The sequence below is a fragment of the Mus caroli genome, unplaced genomic scaffold (genome assembly GCF_978045245.1).
Source record: "Mus caroli unplaced genomic scaffold, Mus_caroli_1 scaffold_11, whole genome shotgun sequence".
NCBI lineage: Eukaryota > Metazoa > Chordata > Mammalia > Rodentia > Muridae > Mus > Mus caroli.
The window spans coordinates 8490873-8514920 of record NW_028227266.1 but is presented as its reverse complement, the minus strand read 5'-3'; positions in this window follow the sequence as shown (position 1 = coordinate 8514920).

Below are 24048 nucleotides of genomic sequence, written 5' to 3'. Positions count from 1 at the left end.
TTAACTTTGCTAGGTAATTTAGAATATAGGAATCTCTAATAATTGAACTGAATATTAGACCAGTCTAAGATTGAGTTAGAATGGCTGGTCACACTGAAGAAGAGTGAAAAATCATTATGACTCTATTAAATGACTAAATTTACTAAGTCTGAATATACAGTCTCTGATGTACTATTGCCATAAAGTTAAAAGGTTAGAAGCTAGTCTAAACTGGAAAAATGACAAGCAAGGATTTAAGGTAAACTTCCCTTGAGAAGCATTAGTTAATAAAATACTTTCCACTTAGGAAACAATATATACTGAAAGATTAAAACTTTTGGCTTCTTGTAAAGAAGCAGAAACAATAAACATTTTTCTTACATAATGTAAAGCTATATTAGCCATACATAGAGGCAAAATTTTCTAGTGATTACCAGTTTACTAGAAGCAAAAATCTTTGAATTTAAGCATTATTTTAAACATCTGAATAGATCTGTAACACTGTTAAAAAGAAATTTTCTTAAACACAGGGAAAAACTTTTTTAGGCATTGTTTGCAAAACAAAAGAAAGGACCACAAGCCGTTCTGGGGCTGCCCAGAGCCCTGTATTGACTCAAAGGTAAAATACTTTTTAATCTGAGCATTAATCTTAAATTTGCAATCAAACTGCAAGCTGCAGTCAATGGAACAATGGCAGTTTTAACCATAATTTTTAAGTTTTTGTGCAAGGTTAGGATAATACCTACAACTTTGGGAAAGCAAAACCTATGTTTAAAACAATTTATCACTGTTAAAATCAATATTAGAAGCATTACTATCATATTACGAAGTTTGGATATCAATTAATACCTATGAATACCTATTAAAGCAAGCTTTAACGCTTTAATAAAGAGGCATTGCTTTATATCTTATCTTAAATTTTACTATTTAGGATAGGAACCACATTAATCATTATCTAAACTAGAAATATCTAAAGAGACTCAGCCTCTGAAGCTTAATCTCAAACTCTAACTCGCTTCAGGGCCTCACCAACTTTTTCCCAGGTTCCACAATCTATCGTTTCTTCTTCTTTGAACCATGGACAACAGCTATCTATCTTATCTAAAAGATTTCTTACTAATTGTACTTCAAGCCTTACTCCTTTTTCCTTAAGCAACTCCTGAAAACTAAAAACAACCGCCTGATCCATGATTTTGAACCCTTCTTTCTTCCACCTAAGCAGTTTTCTAAAAGACTGAGGCACACCGCCTGTCTCCGTATCTAGTTCCGATTAACGAACTGCTGACCCCAAGCAGAAACAGTGTTGGGTCAGCACTGATTCAAACTTGATTCGTATCCTACCGCATCCTCAGCAACACTTTACAAAACTGAAATTTTTTAGGCTAGCGCTAGCATGTGTACCTGTCCGTTGCTCCGATGCTCCTCCAATACGAAGATCCTTTCCTTTCTTGTGGAGCTCCACACAGCAGTCGTTTCTCTTAGCATCCCTCTGCCATTCTTCAGGCCCCACGTTGGGCGCCAAATGTTGTGTCCGGCCAGCAGATCACAGCCTGGGTTCTAGCCTGGAAAGGCATTTTGGAAACCTGGAAGAGAAGAGGGGCTAGGTGGCGAGAGAAAAGAATGAAGCTAGGACAAGATTCTGATCAAAGCTCAATTTTACTAATTCCAGACACTAGTTATAAAGGAAGGGGGAGGGAACCCAATATCCCGCCAAGTAACTCAGGGTCCATTAGCAGGACGAACACGTGTGTGCCTCCAGGCAGCAAAGGCAGGTTCCAGCAGTGGGCGTGGCAGGACGAATGAGCCGGTAGCTCCACCCTTGAGCAGGCAGGTTCCAGGCTGGGGGAAGGGAGGCCACACATATGGAGATCTAATCAGTGCTTAACAAAAACATGGTCTAGGCTTACCTTTGTTGAACACTATTCAGTGTAGAAACTTGCAACATTTATTGTCTCCTTATGTTGAGTCAACTCGCCCCTTTTTTTCTTCTTCTAAGACTCAGTCTCCTCTGTCAGTGGCTAATCTCAGTCTAATGTGTAGATTAGCATCCAATGTGAAATACATGATTTAGTTTTGGTTCCTACCTACATTCAGGGCTTCTTTATCCAAAATGGGCTATCTCCTACAGACAAGGCAACTGGAGTGAGGCTCTGTGGCCTGTCTGAATACAGAATATTCTTAGGAGATGCTTAGCCATTACAGGCAATCATAAGGTAAATAGAATAAAGAACTATAGATATATTAGAATAAATTTTTGGTCTGGAATCTACTCAGAATGAACACATATTTTGTAGCCTTGCCCTTTTAGGAATTTTTTTAAACTTCAGTATAAGTATTTTCTCACTGTTGCTGCAAATGTGAGAACTTGTTCCCAGCTAATTAGGTGCAAAGGCATCAGGAAAAGAACAAATATAGGACAACGAAAAAAAAAAAAAAAGGTGAAATGTTTTGAACTCATCAATCCAGAGGGACTGCAAGCCAGAAGAATTAAAATCCTATAAAATTCATTTGAGTAAGGAAGAAAATTATTATAAACATATGGGTAGTTAGATTTATGAAAGAGCATAATGAAAATTGAAAAATTAATAAAAGTAGTGAATAGAAAAAAATCATATCAGGACAATGACAGTTTATATACAGGACCACAAGGGATTGCGTTTATTTTTTGTGGCACGTATGGAAAAGGCCACTTTATGAAAAGGCAAAGCCCTTTGAGTTTACTAAAGGGAATCCTTCCAGTAGTGAGTAGTCAGCTCAATTAAAACTGCCAACATAGCCTGGCAGTGGTGGCACACGCCTCTAATCCCAGCACTTGAGAGGCAGAGTCAGGCAGATTTCTGAGTTCGAGGTCAACCTATTTTACAGAGTGGGTTGCAGGACAGCCAGGGCTACACACACAAATCCTATCTTGAAAAAAAAAAAAAAGAAAGAAAGAAAGAAAGAAAGAAAGAAAGAAAGAAAGAAAGAAAAAAGAAGTGAATTTCTATGGTAGTTATGTCTTCCATTCAAAATATCTTATAGGCTGTGAGCTACCTATTGAATCATCATGCATATTACAATGGTGGTGTTATTAAAGATAGAAGAGAAAGAGTGTATGAGAAAGAGAAGGGAGAAAGAAGTCATAGAGGAGGAGGAGCAAAGGAATGTTACTTAGAATTCAAATTGTAAATAGGATATTAAAATTAATATATTATATCCTTTCAGTTTTTCATTCATTCCAGACATGCAAGACACTCTTTTAAGTAGGAAACATTGTGTTAGGTCACTCAGACTATGCAAAGCAGGTATGGGGCTTGTTCTTGTTAAGGAGGGTATATATACAAATATTTTAAAATTTAATATAAGTATATATTAGTTACTTTCTTAATTTCTATGACAAACTATATAGTAGAAGCAACCTAAGAGAGGATTTTAAAGGTTTTATTTATTTTATGTATTTATTTTATAATATATATATGAATATTTTGTCTGCATGTATTACTATGCACCACATGCATGCCTGCTATTCAGGAGGCTGTAAATAGATTTTAGATACCTGGAACTGGAATTAGAGCTGATTGTGAGTCATGACATGGATATGTCAAAACAGACGTGGCTTCTCTAGAGAACACAGTGTTCTTAACTTCTAGGACATGTCTCCATCATAGTAGATGAGTGGATATAGTCCATCAGAATGAGAAAACATGGCAGAGGGAATACAAGGTGGTGATCATACTGGATTCATATCAGTAATGAATGCTGGTGCTCACTTCCTTCCATTTATTATAAGACTACATACAACTCACAGGATGATGCTACCCAGAGTCAGGGCTGGTTTCTTCTCCTCAGGTAAATCTCTCTAAAAACATCCTCCTAAAACCAGCCAGAGATATATTTATTAGGAAATTCCAAATCTAGTCAACTCAACAATAAAGATTAAGTGTCAGAGAATTATGTTAGGAATATCTTCCAAATAAAATGTATGTAAATAAAAAAAGAACAGCTAGTTGCTTTAGAATTATATAAAACTTAATGGATATTGGAGGGGATTCTTCAAAATCGGTAGAGTGATTATGAAGTTTTCCAGAGTACTGGAAACAAAGAATGTCTGTTTGTCTGTCTAGATGTGTGGATGTGTGAAGACATAAATTACATTGATAGGGAAAAAGAGACCAATGTTGCAGGATATTTGATCATGTGGTGTGGCACAGTCTTAACATACCTTTAATCCAAGAGTTTTCTGTTTATTGTAATCATAAATAGGATTAAATAAAGCCAACCATAGGTTAAGAGGCAGAACAAACAACCAGTTGACAGGAAGTGAACATCAGAAGAAATATAGAGAGTAAGAGAAAGTGAGGATGATGGATAGAGATATACACATGAAGTAGAGGGGATGGACATTCAGTTTGAGGTGTTTTTGAGATGGTGTGGGGATCAACATCCTTTAGGGATCTCAGTTGTTGAAGAAGGTCATCTGAGTGCTTTTCCTGGCTCTCTGAGCTAGAAGGTTTTCACCACAGCATCTGGTTTCCAAGTCTTCTGTGGTAAAATCCAGTCTTTGAGATTTTGTTAGAAGCAACAGACCAGCAGACAGAAACATAGATACAAAATCAAATTTATTTTATAAAGTTGGCTCATATTATGACTGTAGAACAGACTGTGGCAATGAAAACTCTTCGTATTACAGGAGTAACTAGAGATGCAAGTTCAATTCAAACATTACATACTTGCAAGTTTTCTATTTGGAAAATTCTTAATATTTTCTTCTTAAAATCTTTGATTGGATTCAACTTACATTATAAATACTAATCAGTCTTATTTTAAAAACTACTGATGAACACTTTAAAATGAACTAAAAGGACCCTTCACAATACAATTTGATATGCATTTTACTGTGTGTCTTGGTACTGTGGCTATACATGCTGAAGCATAAAATCAATTATCATATGTATAGATAAAAGGATTTAACTCCAGGTGGAAATTTGGGGGTTTTTAAAATGTAAAGATAAATTCCAGATTTTGTACTCCTTTATCCATCGATGAAGTATACTGACTAAAACACCCATTGCTTTTAAAGTCCTCCTTCCAACTGCTACAAACTCTGTTACAAACTCTTTAAGATTAAAACTCCTCCTTAAAGGCAAACGGATAATGTTCACAAAAGCACTTTAGATGACCTCGGATGGAAGCTCATAGTCATGTTGTTGCAGGCACTTTTAAAGCTTTCCTTTAAGGGGAGTTTCTCAGTCCTCCTGGGCACCCATCACTTGGTCAAGGATGGCTATTCTTGGTAATGTAGGCCTTATCTTGATAAACAGCATTCCACTTGGGGATGCCCTTTGGATTGTGTTTCCATCCAGAAACACTTACCCTTCATTATTCTCTCCTTCCATAGCCTAGCTCCTCTCCTTTATACTTGTGTACTCTATGGTCTTCTCCTTCTAGCATGTCTTTTAGTTACAGATCCTGTTAATACCTGGGTAAGTGCTGCTGGGCTATTCTACCAGCTGTTATTAGGAATTTTTCTCTTGGCCAGATTAATTGCATATTATGTTAGGTTGTATGCTTTGGTGCTCTTGAAAACCAATCACAATAAAAGTCAGGATTGCTTTATATTGTTAGTTAAAATAAGTATGTGTCTGAACCAACTGCCCAGCAGCATTTCTTACACTTGTGTATGAGTGTTTATGTTTTTTTTTTTTCCTTTGTAAGCTGTCCCTGGGATGGACCCCAACATAAGAGAGACATCTGCATCAACATAAGAAGCTATTCGGAATTTGACTTCCACTTTGTGTAGATGTCAAGTAAACTTTTAAGTTCCCAAGACTTCCTTGGGAATTGACATCCTACATAGCAGAAAGAGTCATGTTTGTGATTAACATCCTGGTTGGCAAGTTAAGACATGAATATTAGGCAAACGAAGCCTCCTGCCACAATAGAATACTTTAAGCAATGGGAATAGGATAAATGTTCGACAATGATATGTTCCTAAGGAAGTCACCTATCCTTAAATCATAATTGGTGAAATAACTTGCCATAGATGTTCGTGGATTTCATACTTAAAAGCTCTGTAAGATTCAGACTCAGGGTCACAGTCACCTCCCAAGTCTGTTTTGCAGCCCTGATTGATCAGTCATGGGATAAATGCTCACTGAGGGGTGACTCTTGGACCCCAACACTTCCCAGTGTCTGAACATAAAAAGAAAGAATTTTTCACTAGCTTCTTTCTACCTAATTTTGCCCTAATATTGGAGCTCTTTTTTTTTTTGCCCCTTTTCAGGATGATTTCATCTTAATAACCATAGAATCCTCTCATTTCAATCATTTCAATTCTGACTCTACCATCCCTCTTTCCTGTATCCTTAAGTCTTGCTCCTTTCTTGGATTCCAAGATAGCATTAATTCTTCATGTCTGGTTGTAGTTGTTGTTGTTGTTGTTGTTGCTGCTGCTGCTGCTGTTGCTGCTGCTGCTGTTGTTGTTGGTTTTTTTTAAGCTGCTATATAGCTTACTCTCAATACCAACTTGATATCCAGTCTCAATGGCCAAATTTTGGCATGTTTGATTTCCAAATTCTCACAGATTGTGGCAACTTCTATCACCACACTGAAAAATGATCCAAAACTCATTTCATTCTAAGGGCCTCTGCTCTCCACTCTCATCTCTCTCTCTGATCACTGGATTCAGTTTTACAGAGTCAAACAGCTTTTTCAGTATGAATAACTATGTAATGATGTCACATACTATTTTATGCTTCTAAAATTCTTGCTCTGGAGAAGGGATTTGGCCTGTGTGCTATAGACCCAGTCATGTTTGTTTAAAAGTTCTTTCCAAAGTTTCCTTCTTCTGTCAGGCTGTCTACTTGTCTCTGTGACAGGGAACAGATAGACAAAGCAAAATAGACCAAGAAAAGTCATTACATGTTTGAGAATAGCTAAGAAGTAAACCATTTCTAATAGAGGTTATTCATGACAAATGAAATCACTGAGGTTTAATTCTTCATAACTCCCTCCCTTCTCCTTGATGTTGTTAGTATCATAAAAGCATTTGTTGAAATGTAAACTTTCCTTTTCTGGGTATTTTCATGGTCATTGTGTTGTGGTTAAAAGTGAAGTAAGATTTTAAATGACAACATTAAAAAGTTAGCTTAAAACTGCTAATTGAAGTGTTGATAGTTAAAAATCTTTATGCAATTTTAATTTGCTGTAACATATCACATATATAACTTGAAGACAACTCTTATTTAGGCAGATAGTTGCTGTTGTAAAATGGTTTATATTATTTTATTTTCCTTAGACTCATGAGGCAATGCCATGCCTCTAAGATATGTTGGATACAGATTTTTTTTGGGGGGGGGTTATGGTGATTTTTCCCCCAAAAGTAAAACTATAACAGATGAAAATAAAACAATAAACAAAATTTATGGTAAATAAGACTTACAAGCACAGAGTACTGAATAAGTCAGCTCAGGAACTTAAGAAAATTACACCCCTCCCCTCCTGGAAGCAAAAGGTCATAAAGAACATAGGCACCCTCCACTCTTGAAGGGAGGGGCTAATTACGTTCCTCAGACCACAGGGAGGAGGGCATGACCACCAGTCACCTGCAGGTAAAGGTAGACACATTCTGAGGCCATTGGTCACCTACCTCATTCCCTATAGACCAATCAGTTTAAAAGTCACGCTGTTCTGTCAATCACATTGTGCCTAATGGCTGCTGCCTGGAGAACTGTATAAACTGGACAGGCTGTGTAAGGTCATTCTCTCTCTATGTGTACAGGGTGACCCCAACATGTTGGAACAATAAATTCCTCTTGCTTTTTGCATCAATTCCTGGCTCTGAGTCATTCACTCAGGGAGTCCCAGGTAAGCTAAGGCTCACAAGAGTCTTATAGTACCCAATGAAGAAGTTAGAGAAAGGACTGAAGGAGCTGAAGGGGTTTGCCACCTATAGGAAGAACAACAATATCAACCAACCAGACCTCCCCGAGCTCACAGGGACTAAACCACCAACCTAAAGTACACACAGAGGGACCTATGGTTCTAGCTGCATATGTAGCAGAGGATGGCCTTGTTGGGCATCAATGGGAGAAGAGGCCCTTGGTCCTGTGAAGGACTGATGCCCCAATGTGATGAAAAGCCAGGGTGGGGAGCAAAAGTGGGTAGGTTGGTGGATGTCTTAGTGAAGATTTCTATTCCTGCAGAAAACATCATGATTAAGCTGCAAATTGGGGAGGAAAGGGTCTATTCAGCTTATACTTCCAAATTGCTGTTTATGACCAAAGGAAGTCAGGACTGGAACCCAAGCAGGTCAGGACATAGGAGGAATGCATAGACCATGGAGGGATGTTTCTTACTGGCTTGCTTCCCCTGGCTTGCTTACCTTGCTATCTTATAGAATTTCTTATAGAATTCAAGACTCAGGAATGGCACCACCCACAAGGACCCTTTCCCTTCATAACTAATTGGGAAAATGCCTCACAGCTGGATTTTATGGAGGCATTTTCCAATCTGAAGCTCCATTCTCTGTGATAACTCCAGCTGTCTTGTTGACACAAAACCAGATATTACAGTGGGGGAGCACCCTCATAGAGGCAGGGGGAGAGGTGATGGGGTAAGGAGTGTCTGGGGAGAAAACCGGAAAAGGGGATAACACTTGAAATGGAAATAAGAAAAATATCCAAATATCCAAATTAATTAGTTAATTAATTAATTAATAAACTGAAACTTAAAAAGAAACTTACAAATATTTGTTCGATGAATTAAGCTTATACACTCCTAAGATTTATGCTCTATTCAGGCTAACTAAAATTGACATAAGATAACTACTATGTCTTTGATAAGATTTAGTTGGTTGGAAAAAACTAAATAATTAAGAAAAAACTGTGATAGTAAACTACTATAGTATAAAAGGTTTAGAAATGAGGTTCCTTCTTTCTCTCTATTTATGGTTTTCAGCTTATTTTGATACTAAACAAATTCCAATTCAAAAACTTTAACTTTTAGATTCAATCTTAACAGTGCTAACATACAAAAACATTAATCTTATAAAAGTTATTATTATAAACTGTTAAATAAAATGTGCTAGTTATTGGTTGGTCACCTTACAAATGATAGGCATGTATAGTGTTTAATAGAAGAAAAGAAGAGGAATAAGCTTCCCGTGACAGGCAGAAACACAAGCTTCAGGAAGCAGTCCTAAGGCCACCTCTAAAGAGGCCACAAGATTTCAAATATACACCCAAGAGAAAAATCCTCCTAGGCTCTTTAACTTTTTCTTCTCTCAATAGTCGCTATCTTAGCAGTTTTCTACCCAGATGCTTCCCTGCAGTCAACCTTGGGCCTACAACTACTCTGAAACCACCTGATCACCCTAGCCTTGGTGGTCTGCAAACCAAAAGACCTTTGACCTGATGACTGCCAAAAAGAAGACATTTATCTCTTCCTCAATGAAAAATGTTGTTACTACATAAAAAGTGCTGGTCAGGTAAGAGAGAAGATTAAGGGCCCATAGTAGCTGGTACACCAGCTCCTATCAGCTGTGGCTTATGATTCTGGTCTCTAATCCCCTCATAGTAATTATTGCTTCCATTTCTTCAGGAAAGAATTAACAATGAGATTTGCAATGCTCAGTGAACCTAATGCTTCTGATGGAGTTCCATCTGGTCTCCTATCATTACAAACTGACCACCTGCTTTGGAGCAACATTCCAGATCCCCTTTTTTCCAAAATCCTCACTTACCTGCAAGTATCCAGAGGACCACTGTAGACCATTATCATCAACAAAAGGCTGTAATGATAGGTCACAAGCCTGCCTCCAAATGGCAATTTTGCTTGCAGTGTTATAGGGTAAGGGTACCACTCTCACCTAAGCCAGAGTTTTCTAAGAAACAGAAACCTATAATGTTTCTCAGACACCCTTAAAGGCTGGTTGAATGCTTCTAACCCCAACTGTCAGCCCTTCTTCAGTCTCACAAAATCCCTAATGTCCTGGATGTTCCAGCATCTGAACTCCTCCAGCCCCACATCTGGTTATGTACCCCTAAAAACCCCAAGAAGCTTTTCATCTGAGTGCTGTCCTCTACTGCCCAAGGCAGCCAGATTGTGTTCTTTTGTTTTATTTCAGTTTATTTTGTTTTGTTTTGGTTGGTTGGTTGGTCCGTTCACTAAAATGTTCTCTCACTGAGTGGCTGTGTTCAGTAGTTCGCTTTTACCATACTTACAGTGTTTCCAAATCTAATTTAATCCTAAAAATAAAAATTTTCTAAATTGCAATCACAGATTCTAAGATATCACTCTTCTCAGATATTTCAAATGTTTGTGTTGGTTTCTAGACCAGTAAGGAGGCAAGCAGTCAACCTCTCATGACAAGAATTCTAAGGCACTCCCCTGTCTCTCTTTCAATAAAGAAAAGAATCCTCCTTGTGTATGAAAATGTAATCTTGTTTGTTGGTTTGTATGACATTCCTTTGAGTTTCAAATCCAAATCTGTCTCTCATAGCTTTGGATCTGATGCTGTCAGAATCCTAAAGATAAGGATGAAAGACTAGCATTATATCCATGATGGCTGTTCTATATACAGGAACCACAACATGGATATTTCTAGATATAGATGGGAGAGGGGCGACAATACTGACAATGGAGAAGCCACAAATATACCATGGGCCATCCAGCATCCTCATCTGTGATGAGGCTTGATATGAAGAGGAAGTTGTAACAGAAGGAAGACATTTCTGACCATCACATTCACTGAGTAGATGTCAGCAGTTTGAACCCATAAAAGGTTCAAGCAATACTTCCACAGGGTTCTCATATCATATATCCTGCATACCAAATATTTAACATTATAATTCATAACACTATCAAAATAACAATTATGAAGTAAGAAAAAAACCTAATTTTATGGTTGGGGATCTCTACAACATGGGGAAATGCATTAAAGGTACCCAGTATTAGGAAGGTTAAGAACTTCTGTGTTTCATAAACCAAGCATTTGTTTATCAGGGTGATAAAATTGTATGAGTATTAATGTCCTATATCCTAAATCTTAAGGATTTGATATCATATCTGATTCTCTTCAATCAATCCTCACCATTAATTGGCTTCTTGTTTGGGGGATCAGGTTTGACTATATATTAACTGCACCATGGGAACAATAAATAATCTTAGAGTCCCAAAAAGTTTTATTTTCAATCAATACACATGCAAATATGATAGAAGATATTACTAAGATTAAATATTAAGAACAATAAAGACAAACATGAGGACTTTTGTGTGTGTGATATTTTTATTTGTAGAGATTCACAAATCAAATACAAGCAGTTACTTTTCAAGAGATATGGTTTCACCATCTGAGTTTCTTGCAGTGCATGCCCTGTAGCTGGAAAATTAACCTACAACTCAGGCCCTGTCTACATCTCAATAAAAGAATGGTATTAAATTAAATCTTTGCCCAGAAATGAGACTGAACTTTAGGAGGCTATTTTTAATAATTCTTAAAAGCTTCTTTTTCCTTAGATAACAAATTTTCCACCAATGGAACTGAAATAATGATGGCTATTTCTTCATTTGTCAGGTAATATCTTCCCCAACACAATTCTATGTGGACTTTCAATATAATAAATTGAATCAAATCTGGTTTTGTATTATTTTGTTTTGAGACTTGGTCAAGTGTATCACAAGCTATCTTGTGCTTACTAGGTATCACATTTAAAGCATTAAATGTAGCCCATTTTTTTTTTACATTCTGCTCCTGATTATATTAAAGGTGTGCCCTTCTATTCCTGGGAAGAATTTAGGGGCTCCCCCATGATAGATGAGTGTTTTCTTACTAAAGTCACATGTTCAGCATAAATCAAATCTAATTCCTTATTGCCAGGTCACCTTAAATGAAAGAGATTGTTGCAGGGACTGCCACAAAACAATGTGAAAAAGTGTTCCTTTCTTCCCTGATTAGACATTATTAAATACTAGTGTCAAGCTTTCCTGGAATCTTTGGGAACTCTACTCAATTATACTGTGACACAAAATACCCATGCAAGGAGTTAAAGAGAAAAAGTTTGGAGCTTAGATGAAAGGATGGACTATACAGAGACTACCCCACCTGGGGATCCATCCTATAATCAGCCACCAAACCCAGACACTATTGTATATACCAGCAAGATTTTGATGAAAGGACCCTGATATAGCTGTTTTTTATGAGGTTATGCCAGTGCCTGGCAAATACAGAAGTGGATGTTCATAGTCATCTATAAGATAGAACACAGGGTCCCCAATGGAAGAGCTAGAGAAAATACCCAAGGAGCTGAAGGGGTCTGCAACCCTATAGGTGGAACAACAATATGAACTAACCAGTACCCCCCAAAGCTCATGTCTCTAGTTGCATATGTAGCAGAAGAAAGCCAAGTCGGCAATCATTGGGAAGAGAGGCTCCTAGGTCTTGCAAACTTTATATGCCCCAGTACAGGGGAACGCCCGGGCCAAGAAGTGGGAATGAGTTGGGGAGCAGGGTGAGGGGAGGGTATAGGGAACTTTTGGGATAGCATTTGAAATGTAAATAAAGAAAATATCTAATAAAATTTAAAAAAAAGAATTCTAATTTATGCCAAAGACTTCATTAGAACCGTAAATTTCACCATCTTTCTTCAGCCACACAGTGAGATCCATCTATGGGTTCTTTATGCGACTCTCCTGAAGCTGCTATCACTTTGCCTACTGGCTGAACCAGACTTCACTGGTGGCATAAGCATTTTGTCACAGTCGATGAAGCTGATAAATGGAGTGCCCTTATGTAAGCAGGAACAATTAATAAAACTGCTCTTAATGAGGATCTGTCAGCCATGCAAGGACCAGTAGTGACACATGGGAGGAAACAGAGAACACATTCATCATCTCCCTTCATTGATCAGCACCTAGGTCTCACTTTATGGACAAACACTAGAGCAAAATTTAGTAGTTTTCTGTTCCTGTCAGAATATTTGATTTTATCGAACATGTGCATTGGGTCACTTAAAAAACAAAAAGGAAATGTACATATCTGTGCCTGCATGATTCACCAAGAACCTAAGTTTGGAGTTATTAGTAGTTCTTTACAACAGAGAAAGAAAACAGAATTTAAACAGTGCAAAGATTACTTAGAAATTTGACAGTCCTAACTATTATTGAAATAACAAATGCAATTACAGGGTGCCAAGAGTTTTTAATGTACTTTAGATTATAAGTCAGTATTGAAAGATAAATTGTACCTGTTAGTAATGTATTAAGGGTATTGTCCTGATAAATCTTGTATGTTTCCTTCAAAAATACTTAGCCAAAAAAGTTCATGAAAATAGCCTCTCATATTATCCCTAAAACAGTTGTTAAACTAAGACAAGTAATATTATCTGTTAGGATTACTACACCTTGAAATAATCCTTAAACTTTAAAAAAAAATTCATTAATACATTCATTTTACCACTTAATTGAAAGTAGACTTTTTCTCATACACTATATTCTTATAACAGTTTCCCCTCCTCTACTCTTTCCAGTTCTTTCCCACTTCCTCTTCCATTCAGATCCACTCCCCTTCTGTCACTTATTGGGAAAGTGCTACATCCACTCCAGTAGTGACATACATGACAGGCCAAAAGCCTGGATGCTGTCCTGAGGCAAAGAATTTCATAGAAACTTAGTCTCCTGGAACTGTGGCATTCCATAGCACGTATGCTCCAATTTTGTCCTTGAGAATTGATCTGTGTGCTTCCTTTCAGTATTGTTTTGTTATAGGTGCCTCCAAGCAATGACTTGCCAAATACCTAAGCAAAATCGAACTTTGCTTCCTGGCCTTCACCAATGCCCTAGGTAGTCCTTGAGCCAACCCTGGGCTTGGAATTCAGTAAGTATGTTGCCTATTAAGTGACATTTAGAATTTCCTTTAGTATTGTAAGAGAGATAGTGAAAGAAATCAGGCATTACTATCTATTACATAGTTAGAAATCTCAGGGAAAGCTTAGCAACGTAAGTTTAGAATTCTTATTATAGATATGTATGGCAGACTACATTACTTATTAGTAGAAAGCCCCCCCCCCACACACACACAGTATCACTTAGAATAAAAGCCAAGTCGCTCCTATATACAGGAATTTACAATGGTTTAGGAAGTAGATAAGGCTGTGGTTTTAGAGTATTGCATTATTCATAAGATGGCTAGCTAGAGCAGAACCCCCTAATTAGAACCATGACTTGGGTGTGAAAGCCCTTGCCCTAGGAGTGTAAAGACCTCACACCTGGCTTCTAAGACTATAGCTGACCTTACATAGGGCTGACTTTGTCTCAGTTGTTTTATTGCCCAGTTCCTGCCAGTCTTTGTGTTTATATTCCTCTGTTTTGTGTAAGAGTCATTAAGCATCCGGTAACCTCATTTGTACCTTGCCAACGTGCCACCTAACTTCCCTATTTTCTTCTGTATAAAAAGCTGGGCGTGGTGGCACACGCCTTTAATCTCAGCACTTGGGAGGCAGAGGCAGGCGGATTTCTGAGTTCGAGGCCAGCCTGGTCTACAAAGTGAGTGCCAGGACAGCCAGGGCTACACAGAGAAACCCTGTCTTGAAAAACAAAAAACAAAAAACAAAAAAACAAAAAAAAAGTTTGATGCTCAATTTGAAAAATTACATTCAGATCCACACTCCCTTGTGTCGAGTCTGTCTGTCAATTCCTGCTGACTCCTTGCCCACCTGTGACTAGAGACCCATTCCATGCAGAAAAGGGACCAAAAGGGTCTGTGGCAGGAAAGAACAGGCTTCTCAGAGATAATAACAAGACATAACATAACAAAACAAATATAAGATAAAACAAAAACCTCACAATGAATTTGGACAAAGCAACCCAATGAGCCCAAGAAAAGACAGAAGAAAATAGCAACCTCTTCATTCTCATTTTCCAGAATCCAAAAAAAAAAAAAAAAAAAAAAACATGAACTGAAAACTACTATGTACTCTTGCAGCTCCTATGTTAGCTGTTTCAGTCTCTGTGAGTTCATAAGTTCTTTGCTCAGTTTATTTACAGGTACCTGTCCTCTTGATGCCCTCCATCTCTTGTTCCACAGGGTTTCTTTAACATAGAGAAGAGGGACTTGATATAGACAACTCATTTAGAGCTGTGTACTCTAAATTCTTCCTGTCTCAGCACATCTGCTGCAGGAGGTAGATTCTCTGACAATAGCTAAATGAGGCGATAATCTATGACTGTAAAAGAATATAATTAGGAGTCATTTTATTGATGTATTTTTAGGCCAGTAATACTAGGTTTTGTCCTGAGTCTCTGGACTATCTAGTCTCTGGTGTTTGATAATCTCACTAGTGTGAGGTATGGGTATCATTTCATAGAGTCAGTCTTAAGTCAAATCAGATATTGTTTGGTTACTTCCACAAGTTGTGTGCCACTCTTTCTCTAGCAGATCATGCAGGTCGGGTAGTATGGTATGTCAAAGTGTTTATAGCTGGGTTAATGTATTCAAACTGTAGCAGGCAAAGTACCTTTCTGTGCGAAAGAATGTAGGTGTGATGGTTCTTTGTTGGAACAACTAGACCACTTCAATAGGTAATGGCTGTTTTGTCTTCAGCAATAGGTCCTTACTGTTTGTTTGTGGACCACACCCTACTGTATTGACAACAGTCTGAGTTCTTTGGGATTTTTCCTGAGAACTCTTTGGCCAACAAATCAATTGGATGTAACCCAGCCCAGGTACTAGAAGCTTTGTTTGGCGACAAGAAAAGGCCAGATGATACTATGTCTCCCTCCTTCTTTGGAGATTTCATTATGACTGCTTTCTGTATTTTATGAAATTATCACTGTACTAGGTTTCTATACCACCCCTCAAAGGTTTCACAGTTCTTGCTGTTTCTCCTGACATTCCTTCTCCCTCTCCACATGATCTCCCTATCCCCATAAACCTTAGCTCAGTTACCATTGACTTAACAGCTAATATTCATATGTAAACAAATGCATACTATCTTTATTTTTCTGAGTCTGGCTTATCCTCTTCAGGATGATTTTTTTTCTAGTTTCATCCATTTGTTTGCAAATTTCAGGATGCCATGTTTTGCTAGCTAAGTCCATAATGTAACTGTACCGTTTTATTTATTCATTTTTGATTGAGATATATTAGTGTTATTTCCAAAAACTGGCTGTTGTGTACAGCAATGTACATAATTGAGCAGGTATCCTTATAGTAGGATGGAGCATCCTTTGGGTATATGTCCAAGAATGGTATAGCTGAACCTTGAGGTAGATCAACTTCTTTCTTTCTTTCTCTCTCTCTCTCTTTCTTTCTTTCTTTCTTTCTCTCTCTCTGTCTCTCTCTCTCTCTTTCTCTCTCTCTCTCTGTCTCTCTCTCTGCTCCCCTTAAGTTACCTCTCCTTCCTTTGTTTTCTTAAAATAGTTATGATTATCCTATCTCTGTTTCAATCTATCTAATCTTTCCTTGATAACATCACTTTGTCCTTCAATTCAACATTATTTTTAAGTATGGATTTTGCCTTTTACAAACCATCTTTTTTTTTTTTTTTTAACTCAAAGACACTCTGTATTTTCCCATAGCAGTCTTATTGTAACATAGATTTTTTTGTCTTCCTTCTTTTTGATCTTCTTCTGGACTATGAATTGTATATTGGTTATTCCAAGGTTCTGGGCTAATATCTATTTATCAGTGAGTGTATACCATGTGTGTTCTTTTGTGATTGGATTACCACACTAAGGAAGATATTTTCTAGTTCCATCCATTTGCCTAAAAATTTCATTAAGTCATTGTTTTGAATAACTCAGCAGTACTCCATTGTGTAAATGTATCACATTTTCTGTATCCATTCCTCTGTTAAAAAAGATCTGGGTTCTTTCCAGCTTCTGGCTATTATAAATAAGGATGCTATGAACATAGTAGAGCTTGTGTCCTTGTTATATGTTGGAGCATCTTATGGGTATATACCCAGGAGTGGTATATCTGGCTTCTTGTGTGATACTATGCCCAACTTTCTGAGAAACCACCATAGTGATTTCCAGAGTGGTTGTACCAGCTTGCGATTCCACCAACAATGGAGGAGTGTTTCTCTTTCTCTACATCCTCCCCAGCATTAGCTGTTCCTTGAGTCAGTTTCTATTTTTTCTGAGGAACTGCCACACCAACCTCAACAGTGAATAGAAAAGTAACTTTTTGTCTAGGACGCTTACTGCTGAATATGCTCACCCTTTCTAGTTTTGTTTTTTTGTTTTTTGTTTTTTGTTTTTTTTCTTCCTGAACTTTGACTGTTTGGTGCAACCTCAGCTGTACTGGCTCAAAATCTTCTCTATGCGGACTGATTCAATCTGGCTTCTCTCAGCTTCATACTCAATTGCTCTGCTTGCCCTCAAAGTAACTCTTACAGTTTGTTCTAATCTTCTGGATCCATCATAGTCTCCAGTTTCAAATGCCTCTACAGTAGAAACTGAATGAAACTGAAATCAACTCCACTGCACTGCCTCCTGCAGATCTGAACTGAACTCTCTCTGTGTCTCTCTCTGTCTCTGTCTCTGTCTCTCTCTCTCTCTGTCTGTCTCTCTCTGTCTCTCTCTCTCTCTGCTCCCCTTAAGTTACCTCTCCTTCCTTTGTTTTCTTAAAATAGTTATGATTATCCTATCTCTGTTTCAATCTATCTAGTCTTTCTTTGATAACATCACTTTGTCTGTCCTTCAATTCAACATTATTTTCAAATATGGATTTTGCCTTTTACAAACCATCTTTTTTTTTTAACTCAAAGACACTCTGTATTTTCCCATAGCAGTCTCATTGTAACATAGATTTTTTTTAAGCATAGCCATATGTTGACATTTACAATTTTCTGTTTGATAACTATTTTTATTAGATATTTTCTTTATTTACATTTCAAATGTTATCCCATTTCCTAGTTTTCCCTCTGAAAATCTCCTATTCCCTCTCTCTCCCCTTACGCCCCAACACACCGACTCCCATTTGTGGTCCTGGAATTCCCTATAATGGGTCATAGAGCCTTCACAGGACCAAGGGCCTCACCTTCCATTGATGACCTACTCGGCCATCTTCTGCTACATATACAACTAGAGGCATAAGTCCCAACATGTGTTTTCTTTGATTGGTGGTATAGTTCCAAGGAGCTCTCGGTGTACTGGTTAGTTCATATTGACGTTCCTCCTATGGGGCTTCAGACCCCTTCAGCTCCCTGGGTACTTTCTCTAGCTCCTTCATTGGGGATATTGTGCTTTGTCCTATAGATGACTGTGAGTACCCACTTCTGTATTTGCCTGGCACTGACAGAGTCTTGCAGTTATATCAGGCTCCTGTCAGCAGGCTCTTGTTTGCATCTGCCGAGTGTTTAGGTTTGGTGGTTGTTTATGAGATGGTTCACCAGGTGGGGCAGTCTCTGGATGATCTTTCCTTCAGGCTCTGCTTGGAACTTTATCTCTGTAACCCTTTCCATGGGTATTTTATTCCCCCTTCTAAAGAGGATTCTGAGCTTCTGGGCTAATATCCACTTGTCAGTGAGTGCTTATCATGTGTGTTCTTTTCTTATTGGGTTAACTCACTCAAGATGATATTCTCCAGATCCATGCATTTGTCTAAGAATTTCATAAATTCATTGTTTTTAATAGCTGCGTAATACTCCATTATGTAAATGTACCATATTTTCTGTATCCATTCCTCTGTTGAGGGACATCTGGGTTCTTTCTAGCTTCTGGCTATTATAAATAAGGCTGCTACGAACATAGTGGAGCATGTGTCCTTATTACATAGTGGAGCATCTTCTGGGTATATGCCCAGGAGAGGTATTGCTGAAATTTATGGTAGAACTATGTCCAATTTTCTGAGGAACCACGAAACTGATTTCCAAAATGCTTGTACCAGCTTGTAGTCCTATTAGCAATGGAGGAGTGTTTCTCTTTCTACACATCCTGGTCAGCATCTGCTGTCATCTGTGTTTTTTATCTTAGCCATTCTGACTGGTATGAGGTTGAATCTCAAGGTTGTTTTGATTTGCATTTCCCTGATTATTAAGGATGGTGAACATTATTTTAGGTGCTTCTAAGCCATTCTGTATTCCTCAGTTGAGAATTCTTTATTTAGCTCTGTATCCCCTTTTTTAATAGGGTTATTTTGTTTTCTGTAGACCAACTTTTTGAGTTCTTTATATATATTGGATATTAGCCCCCTATCTAATATAGGATTGGTAAAGATCTTTTCCCAATCTGTTGGTTGTCTTTTGGTTTCATTGACAGTGTCCATTGCCTTACAGAAGCTTTGCAATTTTATGAGGTCCCATTTGTCGATTCTTGATCTTACAACACAAGCCATTGCTGTTCTGTTCAGGAATCTTCCCCCTGTGCCCATATCTTTGAGGCTCTTCCCCACTTTCTCCTCTATAAGTTTCAGTGTCTCTTGTTTTATGTGGAGCTCCTTGATCCATTTAGACTTGAGCTTTGTGCAAAGAGATAAGAATGGATCAATTTGTATTCTTCTACATGCTGACATCCAGTTGAGCCAGCACCATTAGTTGAAGATGGTCTTCAACATTTCCTTAAATATTTCTCAGCCATTTGAGTTTCCTTTTTTGAGAATTCTCTTTAGATCTGTGCCTCATTTTAAGTGGATTATTAGGGTTTTTTTTATATCTAGTTTCTTGACTTCTTTTAATATTTTGCACATTGGTCTTCTATTGGATGTGGAATCAATAAAAATTATTTCCTATTCTGAAGGCTTTGACATTAAAGAGGTTAATCAATTCTATGTATTCTCGATAAGCTATAATGGAACATATTGAAGCTTTTATTGACCTGTGATTAGGCAGGATTTAACTGCCCTAGAAAACTGAGAGAGTGGAGAAAGTTACTGGGCAACTGACTTATGTGGTCTCTGGCAGGTGTGTCCTGTGGTTGATATTGTGTATCATATAATCTAAGTAACAATGAATTGTTCTTAGTAGAAAAATTAGGAAGGTACTTAAAGCCTTAGTTCTACAAGACTGTTTATTGAACACTGAGCAGAGATAGTTCATAAAATATTGTCATTTAAAGAGTTGAGAAAAGTACAATAAACTCTGAGACAATACTTTATCATTCATATATTTTTGAACACACATCCATAGTCTTGGGTGTTCTGGAGAGTCAATTGATTAAATTATAGAATAATTACTAAATGTTATCATACTATTAGAGACTTTTTATTTGCTTTTAGTTAGGTGTTTTTGTGTATCTGTGTATGGACATGAACACATTATAGGCACCATGTAGGCCTGTAGAAGTTGTTGGGTCCCCTGAACCTTGAATTATAGTGTTACATGTGTTTGTGAACTAGATATTTGTACTGGGAACAGAACTCAGATACTCTGTAAAAACATTACCCACTATTTACTGCTCACTCATCCCTCTAGCCTGAAAAGAGTTATGATAAGGAAAGTAAGCAAACCGGCTGTACAAAGTCAAGAGGTGATTTGCATACACTATACTAATAATATTTTACAGTGACACAATAGGCATGCAACATTTATAGGATAGAGGTGACAAATCTGGCTTCTCATTATGGTCATCCATAGATATCTATTGTGTTTTTATTAATTTTATTTCTGTGTTTCTGGGCCCTATACTTGACTCTTCACATTCTGACCTGGAACTCACAGTATAATATTTTGAAACTTTCTACAGATTCTGGCAGGGATGTGTGCTCTACAGCTACTACAAAGGGACTATGGAGGTTTATTTCTGCTACTTCTAGAATCCTGCACAAATGAGGTATTGCACTGCAGGCACCAATTGACTTCATCATAGAACTATGAGATTAGATGTTCCTTTTAATGTCCAATGAAATTATCTATTCAATGCACATTTTTCTGATAAATATGTCTGTTAAACAAATGCATTTTTCTCTTCCCAAACTTGTGAATGAGGAAGATTTCTTCTTTTATTCCATTTTTTCCGTATATCCTTTCATCATGTCATGAAAATGAAATATGGAGGAAAAACAATGCTGAATCCTACCATGTTTAGGATGAGATCATACTTGACACAGTTTTAGCCTCTTTCATAGACTTCATTAGTTAATACCCTATAGTATGCAGTTAATATTTTCTGCTATCTTTAAGTATGTAAAGCACACATATTTTACTTGACTTTCCAGCAACAACCTCCATTACAGTATCCTCCACATTCTAAAATCTTCAAATGCATCACAGTATTCCAACCATCTGTTGTTGTACATGGTCTTCTCTGTGATAACTCCCTGTTAAATATCAGTCTGCACCTCAATATTTCAGCCTTGAAAGTTGTGGGTGACTCAATAGTTTCTCAACAGAAGCATCTAATTATCACATTCCTCTGCCTGCCTGCAAACTACTCCAGAGAAGGGCTGTGCCCACTATTTTATTACATGGTGTAGTTTCTCACATAGAGCATGCATTGCTAAATGAGTCACAAAGCAGAGTCTTGAGTTACTTTAACTTTAAATAAAATAAAATAACTTTAAATAAAATAGTCCTAGCAAGGGTACTACAAGATGCTTGTCTTCAACTTCATGTGAGTATGTCTATCTGTGTACATGTTTGTGCATTTGCAATCATGGTGTGTGTGTGTGTGTGTGTGTGTGTGTGTGTGTGTGTGTGTGTACTTCTATGGGCAACCTCAAATTTTTGTGCTCTTTTAAAATGCTCCATATTTGTTTTCTTGACTTTTTTTTTTTTAAGACAAGGTCCCTTTCTGGCCTAGAAATCAATCAGAAGGCTAAGCTGGCTAGTCAAGGAGCCCCAGGTGTGTGTGTGTGTGTGTGTGTTTACAAATGTATATTACCAAACCTGTGTTTCCATCTTGTTTGTCTATGTGTGTTTGAGGCTCAAACTCATGCCCTCATGTTTCCAAAGCAAGTGTTTTACTGACTGGGCTACCCTGCCCCTTTTGGTTCCTTCAATAACTGATTAATAAATTAATTAATATGATAATAAAATTTAACAGCTACCAAATCATGGTTAACACATTTATTAAGCAATTCATATTTAAAAAAATAAGTTTTTACCATTTGGTGGAGTTAAACTTGTAATGAAATAAAACTTGACAGCTTTAATTTAGGGATGTAAATTCTTTCTTGAACAGTTCAGAACATGAATGATAGGGACACACTGTCCCAATGTGTATGGTTACATGTAGGAGGACTTGCAACAAAATACAATAAAATTGTTTTAATGACAAGTTGAGTCTGAAAAATAAATCTCTAATTTTACTAATGGTATAGCGAATTATATTGTCTTTAATAAATGCACTACTGTATCATCCATGCTCAGAATGAAAGGGAGCAATGGATATTGTGAACACTGAGCAGCCAAGTTTCTGTGTCTGTATTGTCAAAGGCAGCCTCTCTTCTTTGTGGGTCGCAATGTACAGATGGATATTTTTATTTACAGTCTTTTTCTTCTCACTCTTATTTTATGCATGACATTAAAATGCAAGGAAAGTGTGAAGGGTCATTTTTTTCCTTCGAGTGAAGTCAACAAGTATTTATTCAGCTGACTTTATTCATTAAGAGCACTCAGTCGGATATACTACTTTTTCTGCTTGTTAGTCAAGGAACCTCTGACAGCTGTTCCCTGAGGATAGGAAAAATTTAGCCAAAGAATAGAATTTTATAGCATTTGGCTTTTATTGATGCTCTAGGTGATTTCTTACAGGAAAGACATGCACAATGCCAGGGTTGCATTATTCTTTGCTGGGCAATTTGTATCATAATTATTTAACATTTATTTTGATTGAGAACAAAATGTTTCATATTGTTAAGATCACTAAAAGCACCACCCAGCATATTTGAGGATGTAGCTTAGAGCATTCCAGTCTCGGTTGTTTTGATGAGGTGGCTGACAGCTAATCCTGCTCTCCAGATGCATGTGCTGTTCCCTAATAAGGTCAGGATTCCAAAAACATATCTCCATGTTGAAGGGGACCTATCAGAATTGATTGCTCTGGGTGACTGGTAAGCCAGAGAACCTCAAAGGTGTCCATGACATATCTGTCAGACTTTGACAGAAGCATTGTTTCTAATAAATTCTTCACTTCGGTCTGATAGTTCGTATGTTTTCTTACCATGCTGTTGGTAACAAGGAGTTTTTCATAACAAACACCACTATTTGAAAGTGTTTCTTACAGCCCATGTTTTTTTTAATTGTCAAATAAAAATTAATAGAATGGTGTGCCTGTGTGTGTCTGTGTGTGAATATATGAATATATGCATGTGTATATATTCATATAGCTAGACTGTGTGGAAAAACATATGCAAAACTATAAACATCATGACCAGAAGTCAGATAAGGCATTCTCTAAGTCCACAGTTTAGCCTCCTTAGCCTAGTGCCCGAAAAACAAGCTAGCCTGGTCATTCAGTGAGCTTTGTGGTCCTTTTCTTTCATCTATCAGCACTGATTTACAGGAGTGCACCACCAAACAAGTTGTTGGTGTTTTCTGAAAATCACGCTTGAGTCCTGACCATGGCAAATTAAACACTTCACCAACCAAGCTATATCCTAGTCTCCATAAAAGAATCCAGAGATGTGATGCAGGTCTCTTTTTGTGCTCTAGAAAGGCAAGGTGATGAGAATGTAAATTATCACAATCACAAATTAAGCTGTCATATCTGTGAGTGGACATTCAGTTTTCTCCAGTCACCCGACTATTTATTTGTTAATTTACCCAGAAGTTAATTCTCAACACTGTAATCTAGGATATAACATACCATTTTATAGGAAACAACACACATGTATTATAATTTACTGCATGCTTCCTTCTGGCCACTTATCACCATTTTGTTTGAGTATTTATGCATTTTTTCCTCACCAGAAAGCAAATTTGTGGAGAGAATTTCATCTCCATTCACACAAGAATCCTAACAGCTGCAGGGTATTGGTTTATTTACACAGCAGGAGCAGGGAAACAGAGCAAAACACTGGCACCTAAATACAGCTTTCCACTGTGCTCCTCTACCTGACAGGGCCATCAGTCTGGCTTCAGTCAGTCTAACAGGCTCTTTCTTTGACCTTCTGCCTATTCTCCATAATTAGAATCTATTGTCTTCTCTCCA